Here is a 14,007-nt window from a genome sequence, read left to right as displayed (position 1 = left end):
ATATTACAGGAGGATTTATGTAAACTAGAAGCTTAGGCTGATAAATGGCAAATGAGCTTTACTGGGGATAAATGTAAGGTCATGCACTTGGGTAGAGCAAACAAGATGTATAATTATGTGTTTAATTGTAGAACACTGGGCAAAACTGTCACTGAAAAAGACCTGGGTGTATGGATGGACGACAAACTCACATTTAGTGGACAGTGTCTGGCAGCTGCTGCAAAGGCAAATAAAATAATGGGATGCATTAAAAGAGGCATAGATGCTCATGAGGAGAACATAATTTTACCTCTATATAGGTCAATAGTGTGACCACACTTAGAATACTGCGTACAGTTCTGGTCTCCGGTGTATAAGACAGACATAGCTGAACTGGAGCGGGTGTAGAGAAGAGCGACCAAGGTTATTAGGGAACTGGGCAGGGCTGTGGAGTCGGTAAGCCAAACCTGCGACTCCATTTCCCTTACACCGACTCCCACATATATTGCTTATATTTAAGTGAAAAATTGATTGTAGATGTGAACATCAGACATTTAATCATTTTTATGATACAATAATCAAGATATTTAGATAGTTGGAATACAACTTTAGAACACAAAAAACTAATTGTAAACATGTAATACACTATGTAATATCGATTACATATATATTGTGTATATATAACACTATGTAATAAACTATGTAAGTGGCAAAAAGTTTTCAACAAAAACATACTAAATAACATTTGTGCAGTCTATGAATTTGTTCTAAGTACTAGAATTGCCTCCATCAGATCCTCCTTCATTGATGACCTCACATCTGACCTAATAATTTTAAGGCTAGAGAACAACCTCTCTACACTAACTTGGGTTGGAGGCAAAGCCGTAACCACATGGGCACCATCTCTAACAATTTCCGGGTATAAAGGAATTGCCTCGTGCACAGTCAGTTTTGATGAACGGTTGAATTTTTCCTATTTCTTTGAGAGCAAGTGAAACATTTTGCTGAAATATGGTCAATCTTCTTGCTATAGGAGACGGAGTGAAATCTTTTTCCTTGTGGCAACGCTTTGCCTTCTCCATGTCATCCAAATACTTGTCAAAGTCAAACTCCTCATCGGATGAGGATGAAGAAACGGCAGCAGTTGCACTGTCAGGACCCAAGTCCTCTTGTGCCTGGCAGTCCTCCTGTAGGCCACTCATCCTAACTGCTACCTCAGTCAGAGCTTCTTTTCCTTTAGTAAGCTGTTGATCATCAAGCAGTATACAATGACTTGGGTCCACATAAACCAGGGGTCCCCAACCACCGGTCCGCGGCCCAGCACCGGGCCGTTGCAGTGCCCTTGCCGATCCGCGGACAGAAGGGGAGCCGGCGGCGGTGCAGCAGCGCCTGATACTCACCCTGCATCCCGCGGAGGCTTCATCCAGCGCTGAGCGGTCACGTGTACCGCTCATTTAAGGTCATGAATATGGACGCCACTCATCTCCCATAGGCGTGGCGTCCATATTCATAGACCTTAATGAGCGGTAGCACGTGACCGCTCCGCACAGGAGCTGAAGCGCCGCGAGATGCAGGGAGGGAAGTTCAGTGACGTGAGGGTAAGTATGATGGGGGAGCCAAGTGGAGCCATATATACAAGGGAGGGAGAGTGGGAGCGGAGCCATATATACAAGGGCGGGAGAGTGGGAGCGGAGCCATATATACAAGGGCGGGAGAGTGGGAGCGGAGCCATATATACAAGGGCGGGAGAGTGGGAGCGGAGCCATATATACAGGGGCGGGAGAGTGGGAGCGGAGCCATATATACAGGGGCGGGAGAGTGGGAGCGGAGCCATATATACAGGGGCGGGAGAGTGGGAGCGGAGCCATATATACAGGGGCGGGAGAGTGGGAGCGGAGCCATATATACAGGGGCGGGAGAGTGGGAGCGGAGCCATATAGACAGGGGCGGGAGAGTGGGAGCGGAGCCATATAGACAGGGGCGGGAGAGTGGGAGCGGAGCCATATAGACAGGGGCGGGAGAGTGGGAGCGGAGCCATATAGACAGGGGCGGGAGAGTGGGAGCGGAGCCATATAGACAGGGGCGGGAGAGTGGGAGCGGAGCCATATAGACAGGGGCGGGAGAGTGGGAGCGGAGCCATATAGACAGGGGCGGGAGAGTGGGAGCGGAGCCATATAGACAGGGGCGGGAGAGTGGGAGCGGAGCCATATAGACAGGGGCGGGAGAGTGGGAGCGGAGCCATATAGACAGGGGCGGGAGAGTGGGAGCGGAGCCATATAGACAGGGGCGGGAGAGTGGGAGCAGAGCCATATAGACAGGGGCGGGAGAGTGGGAGCAGAGCCATATAGACAGGGGCGGGAGAGTGGGAGCAGAGCCATATAGACAGGGGCGGGAGAGTGGGAGCAGAGCCATATAGACAGGGGCGGGAGAGTGGGAGCAGAGCCATATAGACAGGGGCGGGAGAGTGGGAGCAGAGCCATATAGACAGGGGCGGGAGAGTGGGAGCAGAGCCATATAGACAGGGGCGGGAGAGTGGGAGCAGAGCCATATAGACAGGGGCGGGAGAGTGGGAGCAGAGCCATATAGACAGGGGCGGGAGAGTGGGAGCAGAGCCATATAGACAGGGGCGGGAGAGTGGGAGCAGAGCCATATAGACAGGGGCGGGAGAGTGGGAGCAGAGCCATATAGACAGGGGCGGGAGAGTGGGAGCAGAGCCATATAGACAGGGGCGGGAGAGTGGGAGCAGAGCCATATAGACAGGGGCGGGAGAGTGGGAGCAGAGCCATATAGACAGGGGCGGGAGAGTGGGAGCAGAGCCATATAGACAGGGGCGGGAGAGTGGGAGCAGAGCCATATAGACAGGGGCGGGAGAGTGGGAGCAGAGCCATATAGACAGGGGCGGGAGAGTGGGAGCAGAGCCATATAGACAGGGGCGGGAGAGTGGGAGCAGAGCCATATAGACAGGGGCGGGAGAGTGGGAGCAGAGCCATATAGACAGGGGCGGGAGAGTGGGAGCAGAGCCATATAGACAGGGGCGGGAGAGTGGGAGCAGAGCCATATAGACAGGGGCGGGAGAGTGGGAGCAGAGCCATATAGACAGGGGCGGGAGAGTGGGAGCAGAGCCATATAGACAGGGGCGGGAGAGTGGGAGCAGAGCCATATAGACAGGGGCGGGAGAGTGGGAGCAGAGCCATATAGACAGGGGCGGGAGAGTGGGAGCAGAGCCATATAGACAGGGGCGGGAGAGTGGGAGCAGAGCCATATAGACAGGGGCGGGAGAGTGGGAGCAGAGCCATATAGACAGGGGCGGGAGAGTGGGAGCAGAGCCATATAGACAGGGGCGGGAGAGTGGGAGCAGAGCCATATAGACAGGGGCGGGAGAGTGGGAGCAGAGCCATATAGACAGGGGCGGGAGAGTGGGAGCAGAGCCATATAGACAGGGGCGGGAGAGTGGGAGCAGAGCCATATAGACAGGGGCGGGAGAGTGGGAGCAGAGCCATATAGACAGGGGCGGGAGAGTGGGAGCAGAGCCATATAGACAGGGGCGGGAGAGTGGGAGCAGAGCCATATAGACAGGGGCGGGAGAGTGGGAGCAGAGCCATATAGACAGGGGCGGGAGAGTGGGAGCAGAGCCATATAGACAGGGGCGGGAGAGTGGGAGCAGAGCCATATAGACAGGGGCGGGAGAGTGGGAGCAGAGCCATATAGACAGGGGCGGGAGAGTGGGAGCAGAGCCATATAGACAGGGGCGGGAGAGTGGGAGCAGAGCCATATAGACAGGGGCGGGAGAGTGGGAGCAGAGCCATATAGACAGGGGCGGAGGAGTGGGAGCAGAGCCATATAGACAGGGGCGGGAGAGTGGGAGCAGAGCCATATAGACAGGGGCGGGAGAGTGGGAGCAGAGCCATATAGACAGGGGCGGGAGAGTGGGAGCAGAGCCATATAGACAGGGGCGGGAGAGTGGGAGCAGAGCCATATAGACAGGGGCGGGAGAGTGGGAGCAGAGCCATATAGACAGGGGCGGGAGAGTGGGAGCAGAGCCATATAGACAGGGGCGGGAGAGTGGGAGCAGAGCCATATAGACAGGGGCGGGAGAGTGGGAGCAGAGCCATATAGACAGGGGCGGGAGAGTGGGAGCAGAGCCATATAGACAGGGGCGGGAGAGTGGGAGCAGAGCCATATAGACAGGGGCGGGAGAGTGGGAGCAGAGCCATATAGACAGGGGCGGGAGAGTGGGAGCAGAGCCATATAGACAGGGGCGGGAGAGTGGGAGCAGAGCCATATAGACAGGGGCGGGAGAGTGGGAGCAGAGCCATATAGACAGGGGCGGGAGAGTGGGAGCAGAGCCATATAGACAGGGGCGGGAGAGTGGGAGCAGAGCCATATAGACAGGGGCGGGAGAGTGGGAGCAGAGCCATATATACAGGGGCGGGAGAGTGGGAGCAGAGCCATATATACAGGGGCGGGAGAGTGGGAGCAGAGCCATATATACAGGGGCGGGAGAGTGGGAGCAGAGCCATATATACAGGGGCGGGAGAGTGGGAGCAGAGCCATATATACAGGGGCGGGAGAGTGGAGCAGAGCCATATATACAGGGGCGGGAGAGTGGGAGCAGAGCCATATATACAGGGGCGGGAGAGTGGGAGCAGAGCCATATATACAGGGGCGGGAGAGTGGGAGCAGAGCCATATATACAGGGGCGGGGAGAGTGGGAGCAGAGCCATATATACAGGGGCGGGAGAGTGGGAGCAGAGCCATATATACAGGGGCGGGAGAGTGGGAGCAGAGCCATATATACAGGGGCGGGGAGAGTGGGAGCAGAGCCATATATACAGGGGCGGGAGAGTGGGAGCAGAGCCATATATACAGGGGCGGGAGAGTGGGAGCAGAGCCATATATACAGGGGCGGGAGAGTGGGAGCAGAGCCATATATACAGGGGCGGGAGAGTGGGAGCAGAGCCATATATACAGGGGCGGGAGAGTGGGAGCAGAGCCATATATACAGGGGCGGGAGAGTGGGAGCAGAGCCATATATACAGGGGCGGGAGAGTGGGAGCAGAGCCATATATACAGGGGCGGGAGAGTGGGAGCAGAGCCATATATACAGGGGCGGGAGAGTGGGAGCAGAGCCATATATACAGGGGCGGGAGAGTGGGAGCAGAGCCATATATACAGGGGCGGGAGAGTGGGAGCAGAGCCATATATACAGGGGCGGGAGAGTGGGAGCAGAGCCATATATACAGGGGCGGGAGAGTGGGAGCAGAGCCATATATACAGGGGCGGGAGAGTGGGAGCAGAGCCATATATACAGGGGCGGGAGAGTGGGAGCAGAGCCATATATACAGGGGCGGGAGAGTGGGAGCAGAGCCATATATACAGGGGCGGGAGAGTGGGAGCAGAGCCATATATACAGGGGCGGGAGAGTGGGAGCAGAGCCATATATACAGGGGCGGGAGAGTGGGAGCAGAGCCATATATACAGGGGCGGGAGAGTGGGAGCAGAGCCATATATACAGGGGCGGGGAGAGTGGGAGCAGAGCCATATATACAGGGGCGGGAGAGTGGGAGCAGAGCCATATATACAGGGGCGGGAGAGTGGGAGCAGAGCCATATATACAGGGGCGGGAGAGTGGGAGCGGAGCCATATATACAGGGGCGGGAGAGTGGGAGCGGAGCCATATATACAGGGGCGGGAGAGTGGGAGCGGAGCCATATATACAGGGGCGGGAGAGTGGGAGCGGAGCCATATATACAGGGGCGGGAGAGTGGGAGGGGAGCCATATATACAGGGGGAGGGAGAGTGGGAGGCGGAGCCATATATACAGGGGAGGGAGAGTGGGAGCGGAGCCATATATACAGGGGAGGGAGAGTGGGAGCGGAGCCATATATACAGGGGAGGGAGAGTGGGAGCGGAGCCATATATACAGGGGAGGGAGAGTGGGAGCGGAGCCATATATACAGGGGAGGGAGAGTGGGAGCGGAGCCATATATACAGGGGAGGGAGAGTGGGAGCGGAAGCCATATATACAGGGGAGGGAGAGTGGGAGCGGAGCCATATATACAGGGGAGGGAGAGTGGGAGCGGAGCCATATATACAGGGGCGGGAGAGTGGGAGCGGAGCCATATATACAGGGGCGGGAGAGTGGGAGCGGAGCCATATATACAGGGGCGGGAGAGTGGGAGCGGAGCCATATATACAGGGGCGGGAGAGTGGGAGCGGAGCCATATATACAGGGGCGGGAGAGTGGGAGCGGAGCCATATATACAGGGGCGGGAGAGTGGGAGCGGAGCCATATATACAGGGGCGGGAGAGTGGGAGCGGAGCCATATATACAGGGGGCGGGAGAGTGGGAGCGGAGCCATATATACAGGGGCGGGAGAGTGGGAGCGGAGCCATATATACAGGGGCGGGAGAGTGGGAGCGGAGCCATATATACAGGGGCGGGAGAGTGGGAGCGGAGCCATATATACAGGGGCGGGAGAGTGGGAGCGGAGCCATATATACAGGGGCGGGAGAGTGGGAGCGAGCCATATATACAGGGCGGGAGAGTGGAGCGGAGCCATATATACAGGGGCGGGAGAGTGGGAGCAGAGCCATATATACAGGGCGGGAGAGTGGGAGCAGAGCCATATATACAGGGGCGGGAGAGTGGGAGCAGAGCCATATATACAGGGGCGGGAGAGTGGGAGCAGAGCCATATATACAGGGGCGGGAGAGTGGGAGCAGAGCCATATATACAGGGGCGGGAGAGTGGGAGCAGAGCCATATATACAGGGGCGGGAGAGTGGGAGCAGAGCCCATATATACAGGGGCGGAGAGTGGGAGCAGAGCCATATATACAGGGGCGGGAGAGTGGGAGCAGAGCCATATATACAGGGGCGGGAGAGTGGGAGCAGAGCCATATATACAGGGGCGGGAGAGTGGGAGCAGAGCCATATATACAGGGGCGGGAGAGTGGGAGCAGAGCCATATATACAGGGGCGGGAGAGTGGGAGCAGAGCCATATATACAGGGGCGGGAGAGTGGGAGCAGAGCCATATATACAGGGGCGGGAGAGTGGGAGCAGAGCCATATATACAGGGGCGGGAGAGTGGGAGCAGAGCCATATATACAGGGGCGGGAGAGTGGGAGCAGAGCCATATATACAGGGGCGGGAGAGTGGGAGCAGAGCCATATATACAGGGGCGGGAGAGTGGGAGCAGAGCCATATATACAGGGGCGGGAGAGTGGGAGCAGAGCCCTATATACAGGGCGGTGAGAGTGGGAGCAGAGCCATATATACAGGGGCGGGAGAGTGGGAGCAGAGCCATATATACAGGGGCGGGAGAGTGGAGCAGAGCCATATATACAGGGCGGGAGAGTGGGAGCAGAGCCATATATACAGGGGCGGGAGAGTGGGAGCAGAGCCATATATACAGGGGCGGGAGAGTGGGAGCAGAGCCATATATACAGGGGCGGGAGAGTGGGAGCAGAGCCATATATACAGGGGCGGGAGAGTGGGAGCAGAGCCATATATACAGGGGCGGGAGAGTGGGAGCAGAGCCATATATACAGGGGCGGGAGAGTGGGAGCAGAGCCATATATACAGGGGCGGAGAGTGGGAGCAGAGCCATATATACAGGGCGGGAGAGTGGGAGCAGAGCCATATATACAGGGGCGGGAGAGTGGGAGCAGAGCCATATATACAGGGGCGGGAGAGTGGGAGCAGAGCCATATATACAGGTGGGAGCAGAGCCATATATACAGGGGCGGGAGAGTGGGAGCAGAGCCATATATACAGGGGCGGGAGAGTGGGAGCAGAGCCATATATACAGGGGCGGGAGAGTGGGAGCAGAGCCATATATACAGGGGCGGGAGAGTGGGAGCAGAGCCATATATACAGGGGCGGGAGAGTGGGAGCAGAGCCATATATACAGGGGCGGGAGAGTGGGAGCAGAGCCATATATACAGGGGCGGGAGAGTGGGAGCAGAGCCATATATACAGGGGCGGGAGAGTGGGAGCAGAGCCATATATACAGGGGCGGGAGAGTGGGAGCAGAGCCATATATACAGGGGCGGGAGAGTGGGAGCAGAGCCATATATACAGGGGCGGGAGAGTGGGAGCAGAGCCATATATACAGGGGCGGGAGAGTGGGAGCAGAGCCATATATACAGGGGCGGGAGAGTGGGAGCAGAGCCATATATACAGGGGCGGGAGAGTGGGAGCAGAGCCATATATACAGGGGCGGGAGAGTGGGAGCGGAGCCATATATACAGGGGAGGGAGAGTGGGAGCGGAGCCATATATACAGGGGAGGGAGAGTGGGAGCGGAGCCATATATACAGGGGAGGGAGAGTGGGAGCGGAGCCATATATACAGGGGAGGGAGAGTGGGAGCGGAGCCATATATACAGGGGAGGGAGAGTGGGAGCGGAGCCATATATACAGGGGAGGGAGAGTGGGAGCGGAGCCATATATACAGGGGAGGGAGAGTGGGAGCAGAGCCATATATACAGGGGAGGGAGAGTGGGAGCAGAGCCATATATACAGGGGAGGGAGAGTGGGAGCGGAGCCATATATACAGGGGAGGGAGAGTGGGAGCGGAGCCATATATACAGGGGAGGGAGAGTGGGAGCGGAGCCATATATACAGGGGAGGGAGAGTGGGAGCGGAGCCATATATACAGGGGAGGGAGAGTGGGAGCGGAGCCATATATACAGGGGAGGGAGAGTGGGAGCGGAGCCATATATACAGGGGAGGGAGAGTGGGAGCGGAGCCATATATACAGGGGAGGGAGAGTGGGAGCGGAGCCATATATACAGGGGAGGGAGAGTGGGAGCGGAGCCATATATACAGGGGAGGGAGAGTGGGAGCGGAGCCATATATACAGGGGAGGGAGAGTGGGAGCGGAGCCATATATACAGGGGAGGGAGAGTGGGAGCGGAGCCATATATACAGGGGAGGGAGAGTGGGAGCGGAGCCATATATACAGGGGAGGGAGAGTGGGAGCGGAGCCATATATACAGGGGAGGGAGAGTGGGAGCGGAGCCATATATACAGGGGAGGGAGAGTGGGAGCGGAGCCATATATACAGGGGAGGGAGAGTGGGAGCGGAGCCATATATACAGGGGAGGGAGAGTGGGAGCGGAGCCATATATACAGGGGAGGGAGAGTGGGAGCGGAGCCATATATACAGGGGAGGGAGAGTGGGAGCGGAGCCATATATACAGGGGAGGGAGAGTGGGAGCGGAGCCATATATACAGGGGAGGGAGAGTGGGAGCGGAGCCATATATACAGGGGAGGGAGAGTGGGAGCGGAGCCATATATACAGGGGAGGGAGAGTGGGAGCGGAGCCATATATACAGGGGAGGGAGAGTGGGAGCGGAGCCATATATACAGGGGAGGGAGAGTGGGAGCGGAGCCATATATACAGGGGAGGGAGAGTGGGAGCGGAGCCATATATACAGGGGAGGGAGAGTGGGAGCGGAGCCATATATACAGGGGAGGGAGAGTGGGAGCGGAGCCATATATACAGGGGAGGGAGAGTGGGAGCGGAGCCATATATACAGGGGAGGGAGAGTGGGAGCGGAGCCATATATACAGGGGAGGGAGAGTGGGAGCGGAGCCATATATACAGGGGAGGGAGAGTGGGAGCGGAGCCATATATACAGGGGAGGGAGAGTGGGAGCGGAGCCATATATACAGGGGAGGGAGAGTGGGAGCGGAGCCATATATACAGGGGAGGGAGAGTGGGAGCGGAGCCATATATACAGGGGAGGGAGAGTGGGAGCGGAGCCATATATACAGGGGAGGGAGAGTGGGAGCGGAGCCATATATACAGGGGAGGGAGAGTGGGAGCGGAGCCATATATACAGGGGAGGGAGAGTGGGAGCGGAGCCATATATACAGGGGAGGGAGAGTGGGAGCAGAGCCATATATACAGGGGAGGGAGAGTGGGAGCGGAGCCATATATACAGGGGAGGGAGAGTGGGAGCGGAGCCATATATACAGGGGAGGGAGAGTGGGAGCGGAGCCATATATACAGGGGAGGGAGAGTGGGAGCGGAGCCATATATACAGGGGAGGGAGAGTGGGAGCGGAGCCATATATACAGGGGAGGGAGAGTGGGAGCGGAGCCATATATACAGGGGAGGGAGAGTGGGAGCGGAGCCATATATACAGGGGAGGGAGAGTGGGAGCGGAGCCATATATACAGGGGAGGGAGAGTGGGAGCGGAGCCATATATACAGGGGAGGGAGAGTGGGAGCGGAGCCATATATACAGGGGAGGGAGAGTGGGAGCGGAGCCATATATACAGGGGAGGGAGAGTGGGAGCGGAGCCATATATACAGGGGAGGGAGAGTGGGAGCGGAGCCATATATACAGGGGAGGGAGAGTGGGAGCGGAGCCATATATACAGGGGAGGGAGAATGGGAGCAGAGCCATATATACAGGGGAGGGAGAGTGGGAGCAGAGCCATATATACAGGGGAGGGAGAGTGGGAGGGGAGCCATGCATACAGGGGAGAAAGAGTGGGAGCGGAGCCATGCATACAGGATGGGACAGGGGAGCCATGCATACAGGATGGGAGGGTGGGAGCAGAGCCATGTATACAGGATGGGACAAGGGAGCCATGCATACAGGATGGGAGGGTGGGAGCAGAGCCATGTATACAGGATGGGACAAGGGAGCCATGCATACAACAGGGGGAGCCACACAGAGCTGGACAGGACGGGGGGAACCACACATACATTTTCTGATGATTAGAAAATAATCAGCATGTACAGAACTCCAGTACAATTTTTCTAAGTGCTCAATGCTCCACTTCCTTGTAGGTTCCAATCATCAATAGCAGTGACGGTCATCAGTAGAAGTAGCCCAGTGCTCCCACTGAAACAAGCCAGGTGCTCCCACTCATTCAAAACCTATGGTGAGTTGAGTCACATTAAAAATGTTATAAATTATGCACTGCTAAACTACAACCATGACCATAGCCCCGCCCCCTTATGACCAAAGCCCCACCCCTGTCACACCTCCATCCCCGCCCTGCCGGGCCATGGAAGAATGGTCTTGCTTCAAGCCGGTCCCTGGTGCACAACACGGCGCATGTGATGAATAGGAAAGTGTTTTGAAGCAGCTTCAACAAGATCATCTATTTCTAAAGTATAATTTTGCTGTTCTGTTGTAATATCTGTTTGTTCCTCAGTTACATGAACAACACTGTGGCCTTCCATCTCAAACTTACTGAATCCTAAATTTTCTTCTAGCTGTTGTTGTTCATTACTCTCATTCATCAGTTTAATTGTACTTATGTTTGAAGCATTGTCCGTTACAATAGCAAGAACCTGTTCTTGTGTGAATGTAGCCTTAGATCAGGAATAGAACAGCCATTTGTAGGACATTTCATAACTTTCCCAAATTCCTATGAAAAAATATTCAGCACGTTCTGCATTGAACTACTGTACCCAATTTATTATATATTTTAGAAGTCGGAGTCAGTCCATTTTATATCGACTCCAACTCCACAGCCCTGGAACTGGGGGGTCTGCAATACCAAGACAGGTTATTTAGTTTGGAAAATCGAAGGCTTAGGGGTGATCTTATTACAATGTATAAATATATGCGGGGACAATACAAAGACCTTTCTAATGATCTTTTTACTCTTAGACCTGTGACAGGGACAAGGGGGCATCCTCTATGTCTGGAGGAAAGAAGGTTTAAGCATAATCACAGACGTGGATTCTTTACTGTAAGAGCAGTGAGACTATGGAACTCTGCCATATGATGTTGTAATGAGTGATTCCCTACTAAAATTTAAGAAGGGACTGGATGCCTTTCTTGAAAAGTATAATATTACAGGGTATATACACTAGTTTCCTTAATATTGCATTGATCCAGGGAGCTAGTCTGATTGCCGTATGTGGAGTCGGGAAGGAATTTTTTTTCTCCAATGTGAAGCTTACTGATTGCCACATGGGTTTTTTTTGCCTTCCTCTGGATCAACGTTAGGGCAAGTTAGGATAGGATATGGGTTGAACTAGATGGACTTAAAGTCTTCCTTCAACCTTAATAACTATGTTACTATGAGATAATCTTATAAATGTGCCCCTGCTGTGTACTGTGTAATGGCTGTGTCTGACCGTACAGGGACATGGTCTGATCATACCACAGCTCCTGGGCAGGGGAGGAAGCAAAAGAAAGTATACAGCCATTACAACATGGGATCACAGCTGTGTGCCCACGATCCAGAAGTTGCAGCACTTTGGACGCAGTGTATTCTCACTCCATTCTATTGACCGCAAGTGAGTCCGCATGTGTTCACTGAAAGACATGCCGCATGTTAGTCTTTCCAGGTGATCTGAAGGGCACATAATGGCATAGTGGACATGGGATTTCTAGAAATCCCATCGACTAAACTAATATCTGGCGTCTGCAGGTTTGACGGTGCATAAATGTTCGTCAAACTCGCAGCAATTCCTGATTGTGGGCACATACCCTAAGAAAAAGCATTTCTCTGCCTCTCTTTAAATGTTTAACTTAAAAAAAAAAAAATAAATAATTTCAGACACCATGCTGTCCTGCCTGTATGCTCTCTTGCTTCCTCCCCTGCCCAGGAGCTGAGTACGGTCAGACACAGCCATTACACAGCAGGGGCACATTTATAAGATTATCTCAGCACAGGGATATTTAATTTAAAGGATGTATCTGGTACTTTACAAAAAAAAAAAAAAGTGTACCTTAGGATTAGTAAGCATGTAATTGCAGCTTACCTGCCTGTTGTGCAGAGCATCATTCTTCCCCGACAGTGGTCCCGGACCGCTCCTGCCGGGGATTCAGAAGCCTCTGCTGACAGAACAGGGCGGGACTTCCGACAGTAGGCTCCCCATTTAGGTAGCGGGGGTCCGGCTGTTAATGAGAATGACCTTGGACATCCCATCAGAGGGGACCAGAATAGACTCCTCCACACCGTAGTCTGGACGTCAGCAGAGGCTTCTGAATCCCCAGCAAGAGCATCTCTGACCGCTCTGTGCCGGGGAAGAACGGCGCCGGACACCACAGGCAGGTACACTGCACTCACCTGCCTTTTAGTGCTTAGACACTTTTTTTTGGTTTTTCGTAAAGTCCCAGATTTCCTCATTAAATACATTCAATTGTGGAAGTTATTATTAGTCCAAGATCTATTGATTAAAATTAACTTATTTGTGGAAAAACCCTTTTAAGAAACACCCTGCCCAAAATCATTAAAAAGCACTGAAATTATGGCATTAAGTTGGTGTAGTCTCATTAAAAAGAAAATAAGTCCTGTAATATTTATTCCTGTGCCTCATTACGACCCCGGGACCCTCACTGCAGACCCCCAATCTACCCCTTCCTATAATGAGGCGACTGCGGAGCTCCTGGAATCCTCCTCACTGTCTAGACTGGAATTACTACGGGGGGACCCTCACTACCGGGAGACCCTCAGTGCAGAGTGGAGTTACCGGAAGGCCTCACAGGAGCAACTCCACTCTAGACGCACCCGGGACCGGACTGATGCACACTGCTGGAGCGTGCCTAAGGGGGCGCTGCAGGGACAGACCCCAATATGCCCACCTAGCTAGGATGACCCCGGACTGCTGCCTACTACTCGTCCCCCACCTCACCTCCTCCTCGGCCGCCGCTGCGCGCCAGACAAACACAGCCGTAAAGCAAACTTTCATAGCGTTTAAATCACGTCTACGGTTATCGCGATATTACACAAAGCCTTTCGGGAATTGTAGTTATTAGTGGGCTAACACGCATGCTCACTTCTGTAAAGGCGCTCCAAGATTCAATATCATCCTGGTAAGTGATGACATGAAGTAAAGCCGTCTTATTTTTACACTTGTGAATGATTTTGACGAAAATGTAATCGTGTTCCTTCCTCCCAGTCAGATAACAGGTAATGCTGCAGAGTGACCACTAAGTGGCGCTGTTTAGCGATATGTGAGCATCGTAATGCCGCAGAGTGGCCACTGTGTGGCACTGTTCAGCTATAGCTGAACCTTGTAATGAAGCATAGTGACCACTA

General features: G+C 54.5%; 1 long non-coding RNA gene across 1 annotated transcript in view; it reads right to left on the bottom strand.

Annotated features, from left to right (window-relative positions):
- Positions 1-13,669, bottom strand: part of LOC141099850 (uncharacterized) — a 39,645-nt gene extending 25,976 nt beyond the window's left edge. Inside the window, exon 1 of the long non-coding RNA XR_012234549.1 lies at positions 13,601-13,669. This is a non-coding gene — a long non-coding RNA (uncharacterized lncRNA). The remainder of the gene's footprint in view (positions 1-13,600) is intronic.
- Positions 13,670-14,007: the final 338 nt, after the last annotated feature.

This window comes from Dendrobates tinctorius, unplaced genomic scaffold (genome assembly GCF_039654945.1).
Source record: "Dendrobates tinctorius isolate UK_male_01 unplaced genomic scaffold, ASM3965494v1 ptg000103l, whole genome shotgun sequence".
Taxonomy (NCBI): Eukaryota; Metazoa; Chordata; class Amphibia; order Anura; family Dendrobatidae; genus Dendrobates; species Dendrobates tinctorius.
This window is presented reverse-complemented; position numbering and strand designations above follow the sequence as displayed.